The 14377-nt window shown below is 52.0% G+C and overlaps 1 protein-coding gene across 1 annotated transcript in view; it reads left to right on the top strand.

The window, feature by feature from the left end:
• Positions 1-754: 754 nt before the first annotated feature.
• ARHGEF18 (Rho/Rac guanine nucleotide exchange factor 18) overlaps positions 755-14377 on the top strand; it is a 334968-nt gene continuing 321345 nt past the window's right edge. The window contains exon 1 of the mRNA XM_085639301.1: positions 755-839. The gene's annotated coding sequence lies outside the window, so the exon portion shown is untranslated. The remainder of the gene's footprint in view (positions 840-14377) is intronic.

The following is a 14377-nucleotide window of genomic DNA, read 5'->3' on the forward strand; positions in this document are numbered from 1 at the left end:
AGGCTCTCACCAGGGGGCAGAATACAGATTTTTTTTTTGATTTTTTGTATCTCAAGTGTTAATGAAAAAAATTCACTATTTTACAAATAATGATCGAAAATCAAATACCTTCATGTAAACAGGAACAAACAAATGTATTAATGGAAGATCCCCCTCTTTAGCCAGTGGCAGATGCAACTTTGATGCCACATCTTACCCTGAAGCCAGCCCTGGCTTTATGTTTGACAACAATGTATTCTGGGAGTTGTGATTGGCATTCATGCAACCCAAATAACTCCATACAGCAGCCACCTGATAACAAGGGTTTGTGACAGAGCAGCCCAGCACTGACTCAACGTGCACAATACACAAGTTTGTAGTCACTCTAGGACAGGAAGGACTTGGTGAGCTCTTTTTGCATGCAGACCTGCACAGCTATTTTTGTGCCCTCAGCCACAGCGAGGTGCCTGACCGCTAGTGTGAGTTCACCCTGAGATAACGCGGTGGTCTCTGCGCCAGGGACCCCAGGTCAGCTGCTCTCCCAGGCACACTCTCTTCTACTGGGCACTCTTAAGGGTCGACAGACCCCACCGTGGACCTCATGACACATGGAAATCAACCCAGAAAAATAAGAAAGGGCTCATTTGTATGACAGTTTTTTAAACTCGATTTAAGGAGGCGGAAAAGGAAATAAAAAGCCGCTGTTGAAAGCGGGCACCCCAAAAAGAGGAAGTTCTGAGAAAGAGTGAGCGGTTGTCGCAACACTCTGGCCGCTGCAGCGACTCGCAGGCAGAGGAGCGCTTGGCGGGGCGCGGCATGATGTCGTGGTGTGGGTCACCTGACACACAGAAGCGCCGCAGGTAAGTGTGGTTTTTTCCCTCTCTGGTTTGTGGCAGTACCACCTGACACCCAGCTCTGGGCTTTGCAGGTAAATATATCAATTAGGAAGGGGGGGGGGGGGTAGAAGGGGTTAACTGCAGACTAAGTGGCTTAAGAGACTAGTTGAACACAGACCTGCCTAGTTTCCTGGGTTTCTGCAGACTCTCAATTATCTTGTGGGCTTCTCCAGAGCTCAGTTTGAGTGGCTGAAATCTAAGTGTTTTGAGTGCAAAGGGAGGGGGGGTCAACAACTCTTTATGGGCACTCTGTAGCTTCGTACACGGGTAGCAGCTGGTACCCTTGGCTTGCTTTTGGATAACCATGGCAACCTCTGGTCCTACAAGCCATGCAGGCAGCACCAGGAACAGAAACCATACAAAATTGAACGAGTCCTGTTTACTTCCTGTGCTCTACACGCCTTGGCCTTGAAGCAGAACCCTCTGCGGCACATTAATCCCCCCTCTGATGTTATTGGCTCACAATGTGCGTGATGTCATTTCTGCTACCCTGGGCAATTTAGCAGCAAGACGTCCATGCAGGCGGACACAGAGCGGCTGGTGGGAGGGCACAGAGCAGGAAGTGTGCTGAGACAAGAGCTTCCGGTTCAGAGGTCAGTGCAGGCCGCCAGTAAGGGGACTGACCTCAATGACCTATCAAACAAAAGGTCCCACGCCTGGATACCCTCACCAGTGATAAGCTGCGCCATACAAATCTACATAACATAACAAGGTATTATAGGTGGGTCAAAGAGGTGCTTGAAATGGAAAAATAGAAGCGTAGGCACTCTGTACCAGAGTACCTGCTTGTTTTTGAGAAGTGCTGGTACTCTCCAATTAAAAGTGTTACATTTCTCTTGAGAAGTGCCGGTACTCCCACTCTCAAAATAAAAAAAGTGCCGGTACTCAGTCCCGGACAGTACCGGCCCATTAAAGCACTGTGTCAAAGTAAACAAAATATGGTAAATTTTAAGATTTTGGTTAAAGGAAATAAAGAATCACTCTTGTAGGGAGTTAGAAATGTGTGCTGCAGTGAATCAAGAGCAAAACAATAATTCACCTTCCGATCTTACCCCCCCCATCATCAAACACTGCTCCCCAAAGTAACAAAAAGGAATTAAGTGCAGAACATACCTGCGGGCTTACCTGGGCTTCAAATCGACTGTGGTTTGCAGAAGTGGATTAGCAGGGAGGGCAAAGCAGAGGGAAAAAACTGTAGCGGCTGGTCTTGCGACAGAGTGGCGTGGCGGGGATGGGTATGGGGTGGGAGGACGGATGGACGACAAAATAAAAAAATGAAAAAACGCGCCTGCTCCTCGCCGATCGTCGCTCTGCCACTCTTCTTCCTGCTGTGCATGAGTTGTGGTTCACACATTCCTCACGGCCAATTCCAGCACTTCTCTTATGCTGGCCAGCATGAGACGAGCCCTGGGATTGGCCTGAGCTGGCTTGTTTTCCTCTGCAAAGGGGACAGGGAGCCTACGCCTGCTGCTCCCTCCACCTGGCAAACCAGCTCTGGTTGGGGAGATGTCAATGTGCATGACGATTTGGGCGTCCGAAGATGGCTGGCCGAACCGTCATGCGCACTGACTGCAGTGTTGCCCACCACTCCCCTTCCTCCCTGTCATGGCATGGCCCCGCCTCAAAAAAGACTTGGCTCCGACGAGAAAAAGTAAAATGAAAATAATACTGTTTTATTATCATTTAATTTTTCCTTTCTTTTCCCTCAGCTGGCCAGCGGAGGTGGGGGGGGGGGGAAGCTTGGGAGGGCAACGCTCCTCTACCATAGCGGAGGAGTCCCTGCTGGAGGAAACATTTCTCATGTAGGAAGAATCTGGTATTGCTGCCTGGGCTCCAAGCCAGCAGGGGGCGCTGCAGCTAGCATTCAGGTATTGCAGCACGGGCTCACAGCCAGCAGGGGGCGATGCCGCTAGCATTAAGATATTGCAGCATGGGGTCACAGCCAGCAGGGGGCGCTGTCGCTAGCGTTCAGGCATTGCAGCACAGGCTCATAGCCAGCAGGGGATGCTCTTGCTAGCATTCAGGCATTGTATCACGGGCTCATAGCCAGCAGGGGGCGCTGTCGCTAGCGTTCAGGTATTGTAGCACAGGCTCACAGCCAGCAGACGGTGCTGTCGCTAGCGTTCAGGCATTGCAGCACAAGCTCACAGCCAGCAGGGGATGCTGTCGCTAGAAGTCAGGTATTGCAGCACGGGCTCACATCCAGCAGGGAGCGATGCGACTAGCATTCATGTATTTAAAGCATGGGCTCACATTCAGCAGGGGGCGCTGTCGATAGTCTTTAGGCATTGCAGTATGGGGTCATAGCCAGCAGGGGGCCCTGTCTCTAGCAGTCAGGCATTGCAGCATGGGCTCATAGCAGGGGGCGCTGTCGCTAGCATTCAGGCATTGCAGAAAAGGTTCCTTAGCCAGCAGGGGGCACTGCCGCTAGCATTCAAGCATTGCAGCACGGGCTCACAGCAGCTGGGGCGTTGCTGCTAGCATTTCATTAGCGGCTCAGAGCCAACATGGGGCGCTGCTGCTAGCATTCAAGCATTGCAGCACGGGCTCACGGACAGAAGGGGGCGCTGCTGCTAGCATTCAGGCATTGAGGCACAGGCTCATAGCCAGCAGGGGGCGCTGCTACTAGCATTCAGGCATTGCACTAGCGGCTCAGAGCCAACAGGGGGCACTACAGCTAGCATTCAGGTATTGCAGCGTTGGCTCATCGCCTGCAGGGGGCGCTGCCGCTTGCATTTAGGCATTGCATCATGGGCTCATAGCCAGCAGGGGGCCCTGTCGATAGTGTTCAGGCATTGCAGTATCGGGTCATATCCAGCAGGGGGCCCTGCCTCTAGTATTCAGGCATTGCAGCATGGGCTCATAGCAGGGGGCGCTGTTGCTGGCATTTAGGCATTGTATCACGGGCTCATAGCCAGCAGGGGGCGCTCTTGCTAGCATTCAGGCATTGTAGCACAGGCTCATGGCCAGCAGGGGGCGCTCTTGCTAGCATTCAGGCATTGAGGCACCGGCTCATAGCCAGCAGGGGGCGCTGCCACTAGCATTGAGGCATTGCATCATGGGCTCACAGCCAGAAGGGGACGCTCTAGCTAGCATTCAGGTATTGTAGCACAGGGTCATAGCCAGCACGGGGCACTGCCGCTAGCATTTAGGCATTGCAGGAGAGACTGATAGCCAGCAGGGAGCGCTGAAACTAGCATTCAGGCATTGCAGCACGGGATCATATTCAGCAGGGGGCGCTGCCGCTAGCATTCAGGCATTGCAGGACAGGCTCACAGCCAGCAGGGGGTGCTGCTGTTAGGATTCAGGCAGTGCAGAATAGGATCCCTGCCAAAAAGGGGGCGCTCTTGCTAGCATTCAGGCATTGCAGCATGGGCTCACAGCCAGCAGGGGGCACCGTTGCTAGCATTCAGGCATTGCAGCACAGGCTCATAGCCAGCAGGGGGCGTTGCTGCTAGCATTCAGGCACTGCAGCACGGGCTCACAGCCAGCAGGGGGCGCTGACTCTAGCATTCAGGCATTGCAGCACGGGCTCACAGCCAGCAGGGGGCACCGTTGCTAGCATTCAGGCATTGCAGCACAGGCTCATAGCCAGCAGGGGGCGCTGCTGTTAGCATTCAGGCACTGCAGCACGGGCTCACAGCCAGCAGGGGGCGCTGACTCTAGCATTCAGGCATTGCAGCATGGGCTCATAGCCTGAAGGGGGCGCTCTTGCTAGCATTCAGGTATTGCAGCATTGGCTCAGAGGCAGCAGGGGGCGCTGTTGCAGCGATGTATTTTCTGGGAAGTTTCACCTGGCGGCCTCCTCCTGGCTGAGATGAGTGCTGTGTGTTTGAGGAATGCAGGTTCGAAAACTAAGTGTCAAACATGCCAAGTACAACACGTTTCAGGTGGGTTTATAGGTGTTGAAGTTGATGGCTTTCTTTGCTTACATGACAAGTGTGTATCGTTAAATTAAGTTTGGAGGTTGCGTAGGAGAATTCTGATAGAAAGCAGTGCACAGACATAAAAAGGTGACTGATGTGAGTGGGCGGCGGACACTGCTGTCTCAGTGTAACCTTTGCAACATGAGGCGTAAATTTATATTTTATGAAAGGTGACGTATCACACGCGGCTGAGGACTCTTTCCGTGCACATACACGCCTGAACGGTGCAGCAGCAGGGCAAGCTTCTATCAGACGGAGAACAGGTGCAGCAGACATAGCACAGCCAGCAGCAGCGTAAGCCTCCGCCACACAGAGAAGAGGTGTAGCACGCGCAGCAGACGTACAGCCAGCAGCAGTGCAAGCTTCCGTCACACAGAGAAGAGGTGTAGCACGTGCAGCAGACGTACAGCACAACCAGCAGCAGTGCAAGCTTACGTCACACAGAGAACAGATGCAGCACGCACAGTCGACGTGCAGCACAGCCAAAGTGCAAGCTTCCAGCAGACGGAGAGCAGGTGCCGCACATGCAGTAGACATACAGAACAGCCAGCAGCAGTACAAGCTTCTGTCACACAGAGAACAGGTGCGGCACATGCAGTAGACATACAGAACAGCCAGCAGCAGTACAAGCTTCCGTCACACAGAGAACAGGTGCGGCACATGCAGTAGACATACAGGACAGCCAGCAGCAGTACAAGCTTCCGTCACACAGAGAACAGGTGCGGCACATGCAGTAGACATACAGGACAGCCAGCAGCAGTACAAGCTTCCGTCACACAGAGAACAGGTGCGGCACATGCAGTAGACATACAGGACAGCCAGCAGCAGTACAAGCTTCAGTCACACAGAGAACAGGTGCGGCACATGCAGTAGGCATATAGGACAGCCAGCAGCAGTACAAGCTTCCATCACACAAAGAACAGGTGCGGCACATGCAGTAGACATACAGGACAGCCAGCAGCAGTACAAGCTTCCGTCACACAGAGAACAGGTGCGGCACATGCAGTAGACATACAGGACAGCCAGCAGCAGTACAAGCTTCCGTCACACAGAGAACAGGTGCGGCACATGCAGTAGACATACAGGACAGCCAGCAGCAGTACAAGCTTCAGTCACACAGAGAACAGGTGCGGCACATGCAGTAGGCATATAGGACAGCCAGCAGCAGTACAAGCTTTCGTCACACAGAGAACAGGTGCGGCACATGCAGTAGACATACAGGAAGAGCCAGCAGCAGTACAAGCTTCCGTCACACAGAGAACAGGTGCGGCACTTGCAGTAGACATACAGGACAGCCAGCAGCAGTACAAGCTTTCGTCACACAGAGAACAGGTGCGGCACATGCAGTAGACATACAGGACAGCCAGCAGCAGTACAAGCTTCCGTCACACAGAGAACAGGTGCAGCACATGCAGTAGGCATATAGGACAGCCAGCAGAAGTACAAGCTTCCGTCACACAGAGAACAGGTGCGGCACATGCAGTAGACATACAGGACAGCCAGCAGCAGTACAAGCTTCTGTCACACAGAGAACAGGTGCGGCACATGCAGTAGACATACAGGACAGCCAGCAGCAGTACAAGCTTCCGTCACACAGAGAACAGGTGCGGCACATGCAGTAGACATACAGGACAGCCAGCAGCAGTACAAGCTTCCGTCACACAGAGAACAGGTGCGGCACATGCAGTAGACATACAGGACAGCCAGCAGCAGTACAAGCTTCCGTCACACAGAGAACAGGTGCGGCACATGCAGTAGACATACAGGACAGCCAGCAGCAGTACAAGCTTCCGTCACACAGAGAACAGGTGCGGCACATGCAGTAGACATACAGGACAGCCAGCAGCAGTACAAGCTTTAATCACACAAAGAACAGGTGCGGCACACACAGCAGACATATAGCACAGTTGGCAGCAGTACAAGTGTTTATCACACAGAAAACAGGTGCAGCACACACAGCAGACGTATAAAACAGCTGGTGCCAGTGCAAGCGTCCATCACACAGAGAACAGGTGCGTACACGCAATAAACGTACAGCACAGGCAGCAGCACTGCTAGCTTCCGTCAGACACAGAACAGGTACAGCACACACCACGGATGCACAGCCTGCAGCACTGCAAGCTCCCATCACACAGAGCACATATGGCATATGCAGCAGTACCGCCAAGCCCCATCACATTGAAAACATACAGCACGGCATTCAGCAATGCGAGCTTCGATAACACAGAAAACAGGTATGGCACATCCAACAAATGTACGGCAGTGCCAGCTTCCCTCACAGAAAGAACATCTTCATGTGCATGTGGAAGTGGCACATACAGGCAGCATCAGTGTAAGCTCCTACCACATACTGAAGTGGTAAGGCACACACAACAGCAGTGCAAACTGCCTTCACACATAGAAGTGGCTGCATAAAGACACTGGAAGTCCAAGCTAATGATATATGCAGAACAGGTACAATACAGGGTAGCTTTCAACACCCACAAAAGAGACAGAGCACATTGAAAGGCAGTGCAAGCTTCTCTAAGACGGAGCAAAGGAACAGCAGTGCAGGCTTCCTTCACACGGAGTGCAAGAACAACAAAGGTAGCAGCAGTTCAAGCTACCCTCACACGGAGCGCAGAGAATGATAAAGGTAGAAGCAGTGCAAGATTCCCTCACAAGGAGGGCAGGAACGATAAGGCAGCAGCAGTGCAAGCTTCCCTCACACAAAGCACAGGAACGACGAAGGCAGCAGCACTGCAAGCTTCCCTCACATGGAGCGCAGGAACGTCAAAGGCAGCAGCAGTGCAAGCTTGTCTCACTCGGAGCGCAGGAACGACAAAGGCAGCAGTAGTGCAAGCTTTAATCACACAAAGAACAGGTGCGGCACATGCAGTAGACATATAGGACAGCCAGCAGAAGTACAAGCTTCTGTGACACAGAGAACAGGTGCGGCACATGCAGTAGACATACAGGACAGCCAGCAGCAGTACAAGCTTCCGTCACACAGAGAACAGGTGCGGCACATGCAGTAGACATACAGGACAGCCAGCAGCAGTACAAGCTTCCGTCACACAGAGAACAGGTGCGGCACATGCAGTAGACATACAGGACAGCCAGCAGCAGTACAAGCTTCCGTCACACAGAGAACAGGTGCGGCACATGCAGTAGACATACAGGACAGCCAGCAGCAGTACAAGCTTTAATCACACAAAGAACAGGTGCGGCACATGCAGTAGGCATATAGGATATCCAGCAGCAGTACAAGCTTCCGTCACACAGAGAACAGGTGCGGCACATGCAGTAGACATACAGGACAGCCAGCAGCAGTACAAGCTTCCGTCACACAGAGAACAGGTGCGGCACATGCAGTAGACATACAGGACAGCCAGCAGCAGTACAAGCTTCAGTCACACAGAGAACAGGTGCGGCACATGCAGTAGACATACAGGACAGCCAGCAGCAGTACAAGCTTTAATCACACAAAGAACAGGTGCGGCACATGCAGTAGGCATATAGGACAGCCAGCAGCAGTACAAGCTTCCGTCACACAGAGAACAGGTGCGGCACATGCAGTAGACATACAGGACAGCCAGCAGCAGTACAAGCTTCCGTCACACAGAGAACAGGTGCGGCACATGCAGTAGACATACAGGACAGCCAGCAGCAGTACAAGCTTCAGTCACACAGAGAACAGGTGCGGCACATGCAGTAGACATACAGGACAGCCAGCAGCAGTACAAGCTTTAATCACACAAAGAACAGGTGCGGCACATGCAGTAGGCATATAGGACAGCCAGCAGAAGTACAAGCTTCCGTCACACAGAGAACAGGTGCGGCACATGCAGTAGACATACAGGACAGCCAGCAGCAGTACAAGCTTCCGTCACACAGAGAACAGGTGCGGCACATGCAGTAGACATACAGGACAGCCAGCAGCAGTACAAGCTTCCGTCACACAGAGAACAGGTGCGGCACATGCAGTAGACATACAGGACAGCCAGCAGCAGTACAAGCTTTAATCACACAAAGAACAGGTGCGGCACACACAGCAGACATATAGCACAGTTGGCAGCAGTACAAGTGTTTATCACACAGAAATCAGGTGCAGCACACACAGCAGACGTATAAAACAGCTGGTGCCAGTGCAAGCGTCCATCACACAGAGAACAGGTGCGTACACGCAATAAACGTACAGCACAGGCAGCAGCACTGCTAGCTTCCGTCAGACACAGAACAGGTACAGCACACACCGCGGATGCACAGCCTGCAGCACTGCAAGCTCCCATCACACAGAGCACATATGGCATATGCAGCAGTACCGCCAAGCCCCATCACATTGAAAACATACAGCACGGCATTCAGCAATGCGAGCTTCGATAACACAGAAAACAGGTATGGCACATCCAACAAATGTACGGCAGTGCCAGCTTCCCTCACAGAAAGAACATCTTCATGTGCATGTGGAAGTGGCACATACAGGCAGCATCAGTGTAAGCTCCTACCACATACTGAAGTGGTAAGGCACACACAACAGCAGTGCAAACTGCCTTCACACATAGAAGTGGCTGCATAAAGACACTGGAAGTCCAAGCTAATGATATATGCAGAACAGGTACAATACAGGGTAGCTTTCAACACCCACAAAAGAGACAGAGCACATGCAAAGGCAGTGCAAGCTTCTCTAAGACGGAGCAAAGGAACAGCAGTGCAGGCTTCCTTCACACGGAGTGCAAGAACAACAAAGGTAGCAGCAGTTCAAGCTACCCTCACACGGAGCGCAGAGAATGATAAAGGTAGAAGCAGTGCAAGATTCCCTCACAAGGAGGGCAGGAACGATAAGGCAGCAGCAGTGCAAGCTTCCCTCACACAAAGCACAGGAACGACGAAGGCAGCAGCACTGCAAGCTTCCCTCACATGGAGCGCAGGAACGTCAAAGGCAGCAGCAGTGCAAGCTTGCCTCACTCGGAGCGCAGGAACGACAAAGGCAGCAGTAGTGCAAGTTTCCCTCACACAGAGTGCAGGAACAACAAAGGTGGTAGCAGTGCAAGCTTCCCTCACACGGAGCGCAGGGACAAGAGAGGCAGCAGCAGTGCAAGCTTCCCTCACACGGAGCGCAGGAACGACCAAGGCAGCAGCAGTGCAAGTTTCCCTTACACGAAGCGCAGGAATGACGAAGGCAGCAGCAGTGCAAGCTTCCCTCACATGGAGCGCAGGAACGAAAAAGGCAGCAGCAGTGCAAACTTTCCTCACACAGAGCGCAGGAACGACAAAGGCAGGAGCAGTGCAGGCTTCCCTCACAGAAAGAACATCTTCATGTGCATGTAGAAGCGGCACATACAGGCAGCATCAGTGTAAGCACCTACCATATACTGAAGTGGTAAGGCACACACAACAGCAGTGCAAACTTCCTTCGCACATAGAAGTGGCTGCATAAAGACACTGGGAGTCCAAGCTAATGATATATGCAGAACAGGTACAATACAGGGTAGCTTTCAACATCCACAAAAGAGTTAGAGCACATGCAAAGGCAGTGCAAGCTTCTCTCAGATGGAGCACAGGAACAGCAGTGCAGGTTTCCTTCACATGGAGTGCAGGAACAACAAAGGTAGCAGCAGTTCAAGCTTCCCTCACATGGACCGCAGGAACGATAAGGCAGCAGCAGTACAAGCTTCCCTCACACAAAGCACAGGAACGACGAAGGCAGCAGCAGTGCAAGCTTCCCTCACATGGAGTGCAGGAACATCAAAAACAAACAGTGCAAGCTTCCCTCACACGGAGCACAGGAATGACACAGTCAGAAGCAGTGCAAGCTTCCCTCACACTGAGCGCAGGAACGACAAAGGAAACAGCAGTGCAGGCTTCCCTCAAACGGATCATAGGCACGACAAAGGCAGAAGCAGTGCAAGCTTCCTGCTCACTGAGCGCAGGAACGACAAAGGCAGCAGCAGTGCAGGCTTCCCTCAAACGGAGCACAGGGATGACAAAGGCAGCAGCAGTGCAGGGTTCTCTCACACGGAGCATGGAGTGCAGGAACGACAAAGGCAGCAGCAGTGCAGGCTTCCATCGCATGGAGCGCTGAAATGAAAAAAGCCGGCAGCAATGCAGGCTTCCCTCACATGGAACGCAGGAACGACAAAGGCAGCATTAGTACAAGCTTCCCTCACACGGAGCGCAAGAACAACAAAGGCAGCAGCAGTGCAAGCTTGCCTCATATGGAGCGCAGGAACGACAAAGGCAGCAGTAGTGCAAGTTTCCCTCACACAGAGTGCAGGAACAACAAAGGCGGTAGCAGTGCAAGCTTCCCTCACAAGGAGCGCAGGAACGACCAAGGCAGCAGCAGTGCAAGCTTCCCTCACACGGAGTGCAGGAATGACAGGCAGCAGCAGTGTAAGCTTCCCTCACATGGAGCGCAGGAACGAAAAAGGCAGCAGCAGTGCAAACTTTCCTCACACAGAGCGTAGGAACGACAAAGGCAGGAGCAGTGCAGGCTTCCCTCACATGGAGTGCAGGAACAACAAAGGCAGCAGGATGCAGGAACGACAAAGGCAGTAGCAGTGCAAGCTTTCCCCACACAGAGCGCAGGAACAAGAGAAGCAGAAGCTGTGTAGGCTTCCCTCACATGGAGCACAGGAACATCAAAGCAGCAGCAGTGCAGGCTTCCCTCACACACAGAAGAGGGGCGGCAAGAGCAGGCTCCCGTGCATTCTTCCATCAAACGCAGAAGAGGGGCAGCACAAGCGCAGTCTGTGCAAGCTTCCATCACACTCGGAAATGGGGTGACTCAAGCAGGCTCTGTGCAAGCTTCTGTCACACACAGAAGAGGGGCATTACATGAAGGCTTTGTGCAAGCTTCTGTCACTCGCAGAAGAGTTAGGGCACAAGCAGGCTCTGGGCAAGCTTTCAACATACGTAGAAGATGGGGCGGCACTAACTGGCTCTGTGCAAGCTTCCAACACAGACAGAAGAGGGGCGGTGCAAGCAGGCTGTGTGCAAGCTTTTAACATACACAGAAGAAGGGCGGCAGAAGCAGGCTACGTGCAAGCTTCCATCACACACAGAAGAGGAGCGGCACCAACAGACTTCGTGCAAGCTTCCATCACACGCAGGAGAGGGGGCGGCACTAGTAGGCTCCGTGCAAGCTTCCAACACACACAGAAGAGGACGGCACTAACAGGCTCTGTGCAAGCTTTCATCACACACAGAAGAGAGGCAGCACTAACAAGCTCTGTGAAAGGATGTATGTCGTTACAACGCACACTTTTACAACGCATGCACTTACAACGCATTTTTTACAACGCACAATCCATTACAACGCATGACATTACAACGCATGACACTACAACGCATTTTTAAAAACTACCTTTACAACGCATTCCATTACAACGCATACTACCATTACAACGCATACCATTACAACGCATAATATTAAATTGCATTTAAGGTAAGTATTAGATAGTATAGGGGTAAAAATTACTTTTCTAACTCCAGGGGGTGCAACAGTAGGGTAAGTGTTGGATAGTATAGGGGTAAAAATTACTATTCTAACTCCAGGGGGTGCAACAGTAGGGAAAGTGTTGGATAGTATAGGGGTTAAAATTACTATTCTAACTCCAGGGGGTGCAACAGTAGGGTAAGGGTTGGATAGTATAGGGGTAAAAATTACTATTCTAACTCCAGGGGGTGCAACAGTAGGGAAAGTGTTGGATAGTATAGGGGTAAAAATACTATTCTAACTCCAGGGGGTGCAACAGTAGGGTAAGTGTTGGATAGTATAGGGGTAAAAATTACTATTCTAACTCAAGGGGTGCAACAGTAGGGTAAGTGTTGGATAGTATAGGGGTAAAAATGACTATTCTAACTCCAGGGGGTGCAACAGTAGGGTAAGTGTTGGATAGTATAGGGGTAAAAATTACTATTCTAACTCCAGGGGGTGCAACAGTAGGGAAAGTGTTGGATAGTGTAGTTTAATATTATGCGTTGTAATGGTATGCGTTGTAATGGTAGTATGCGTTGTAATGGAATGCGTTGTAAAGGTAGTTTTTAAAAATGCGTTGTAGTGTCATGCGTTGTAATGTCATGCGTTGTAATGGATTGTGCGTTGTAAAAAATGCGTTGTAAGTGTAGTGCGTTGTAAAAGTTGCGTTGTAAAGGTTGTTCCCCTCTGTGAAAGCGTCCAACACACAAGGAAAAGGATTGGCACTAAAAGGCTCTGTGGAAGCTTTTGTCACATGCAGGAGAGGGGCGGCTAAAGCAGGCTCTGTGCAAGCTTCTGTCACACGCAGAAGAGGGGCAGCAGAAGCAGGCTTCATGCAAGGTTCCGTCATTCGCCGAAGAGTGACGGCACAAGCACGCTCCATGCAAGCTTCCATCACATGCAGAAGAGGGGCGGCACTAACAGGCTTTGTGCACGCTACCAACACAGACATAAGAGGGGAGTTACAAGTAGGCTCCATAAAAGCTTCCAACACACACAGATTAGAGCGGCAGAAGCAGGCTTCATGCAAGCTTCCATCCCGCACAGAAGAAGAGCGGTACTAACCGGCTCCTTGCAAGCTTCCATCACACGCAGAAGAGGGGCAGCACAAACAGGCTCCGTGTAAGCTTCTAACACAAGCAGAAGAGGGAAGGCACTAGCAGGCTTCCTGGAAGGTTCCATCACACACAGAAGAGGAGCGGCACTAACAGACTCTGTGCAAGCTTTCATCACATGTACAAGAGGGGCAGCACAAGCAGGCTCCATGCAAGCCTCCGTCACGTGCGGAAGATAGATGGCACAAGCAGGCTCCGTGCAAGCTTCCAACACACACAGAAGAGGGGCGGCAGAAGCACGCTCTGTGCAAGCTTCCATCACACGCAGAAAAGGGGCAACTCAAGCAGGCACTGTGCAAGCTTCTATCACAGCAGAAGATTGACAGCACAAGCAGGCTCCATGCAAGCCTCCGTCACACACAGAAGATGGATGGCACAAGCAGGCTCTTTTCAAGCTTCTATCGCATGCAGAAGAGGGGTAGCACAAACAGGCTCCATGCAAGCTTCCAACACACACAGAAGAGGGGGGCAGAAGCACGCTCTGTGCAAGCTTCTAACACACAGAAGAGGGGTGACACTAACAGACTCTGTGCAAGCTTTCATCACATGCACAAGAGGGGAAGCACAAGCAGGCTCAATGCAAGCCTCAGTCACACGCAGAAGATAGATAGCACAAGCAGGCTCCGTGCAAGCTTCCGCCACATGCTGAAATGGGGCGGCACAAGCAGGGTCCGTGCAAGCTTCCGTCACACTCAGAAGATAGATTGCACAAGCAGGCTCTGTGCAAGCTTCCGTCACATGCAGAAATGGGGCGGCACAAGCAGGCTCCTTGCAAGCTTCCAACACACACAGAAGAGGGGCGGCAGAAGCACGCTCTGTGCAAGCTTCCGTCACACGCAGAAAAGTGGGGACTCAAGCAGGCTCTGTGCAAGCTTCCATCACAGAAGATTGGCAGCAAAAGCAGGCTCCATGCAAGCCTCCATCACACACAGACGATGGACGTCACAAGCAGCCTCTGAGCAAGCTTCAATCACACACAGAAGAGGGGCGACTCAAGCAGGC

The sequence above is a fragment of the Triturus cristatus genome, chromosome 12 (genome assembly GCF_964204655.1).
Source record: "Triturus cristatus chromosome 12, aTriCri1.1, whole genome shotgun sequence".
Classification (NCBI taxonomy): Eukaryota; Metazoa; Chordata; class Amphibia; order Caudata; family Salamandridae; genus Triturus; species Triturus cristatus.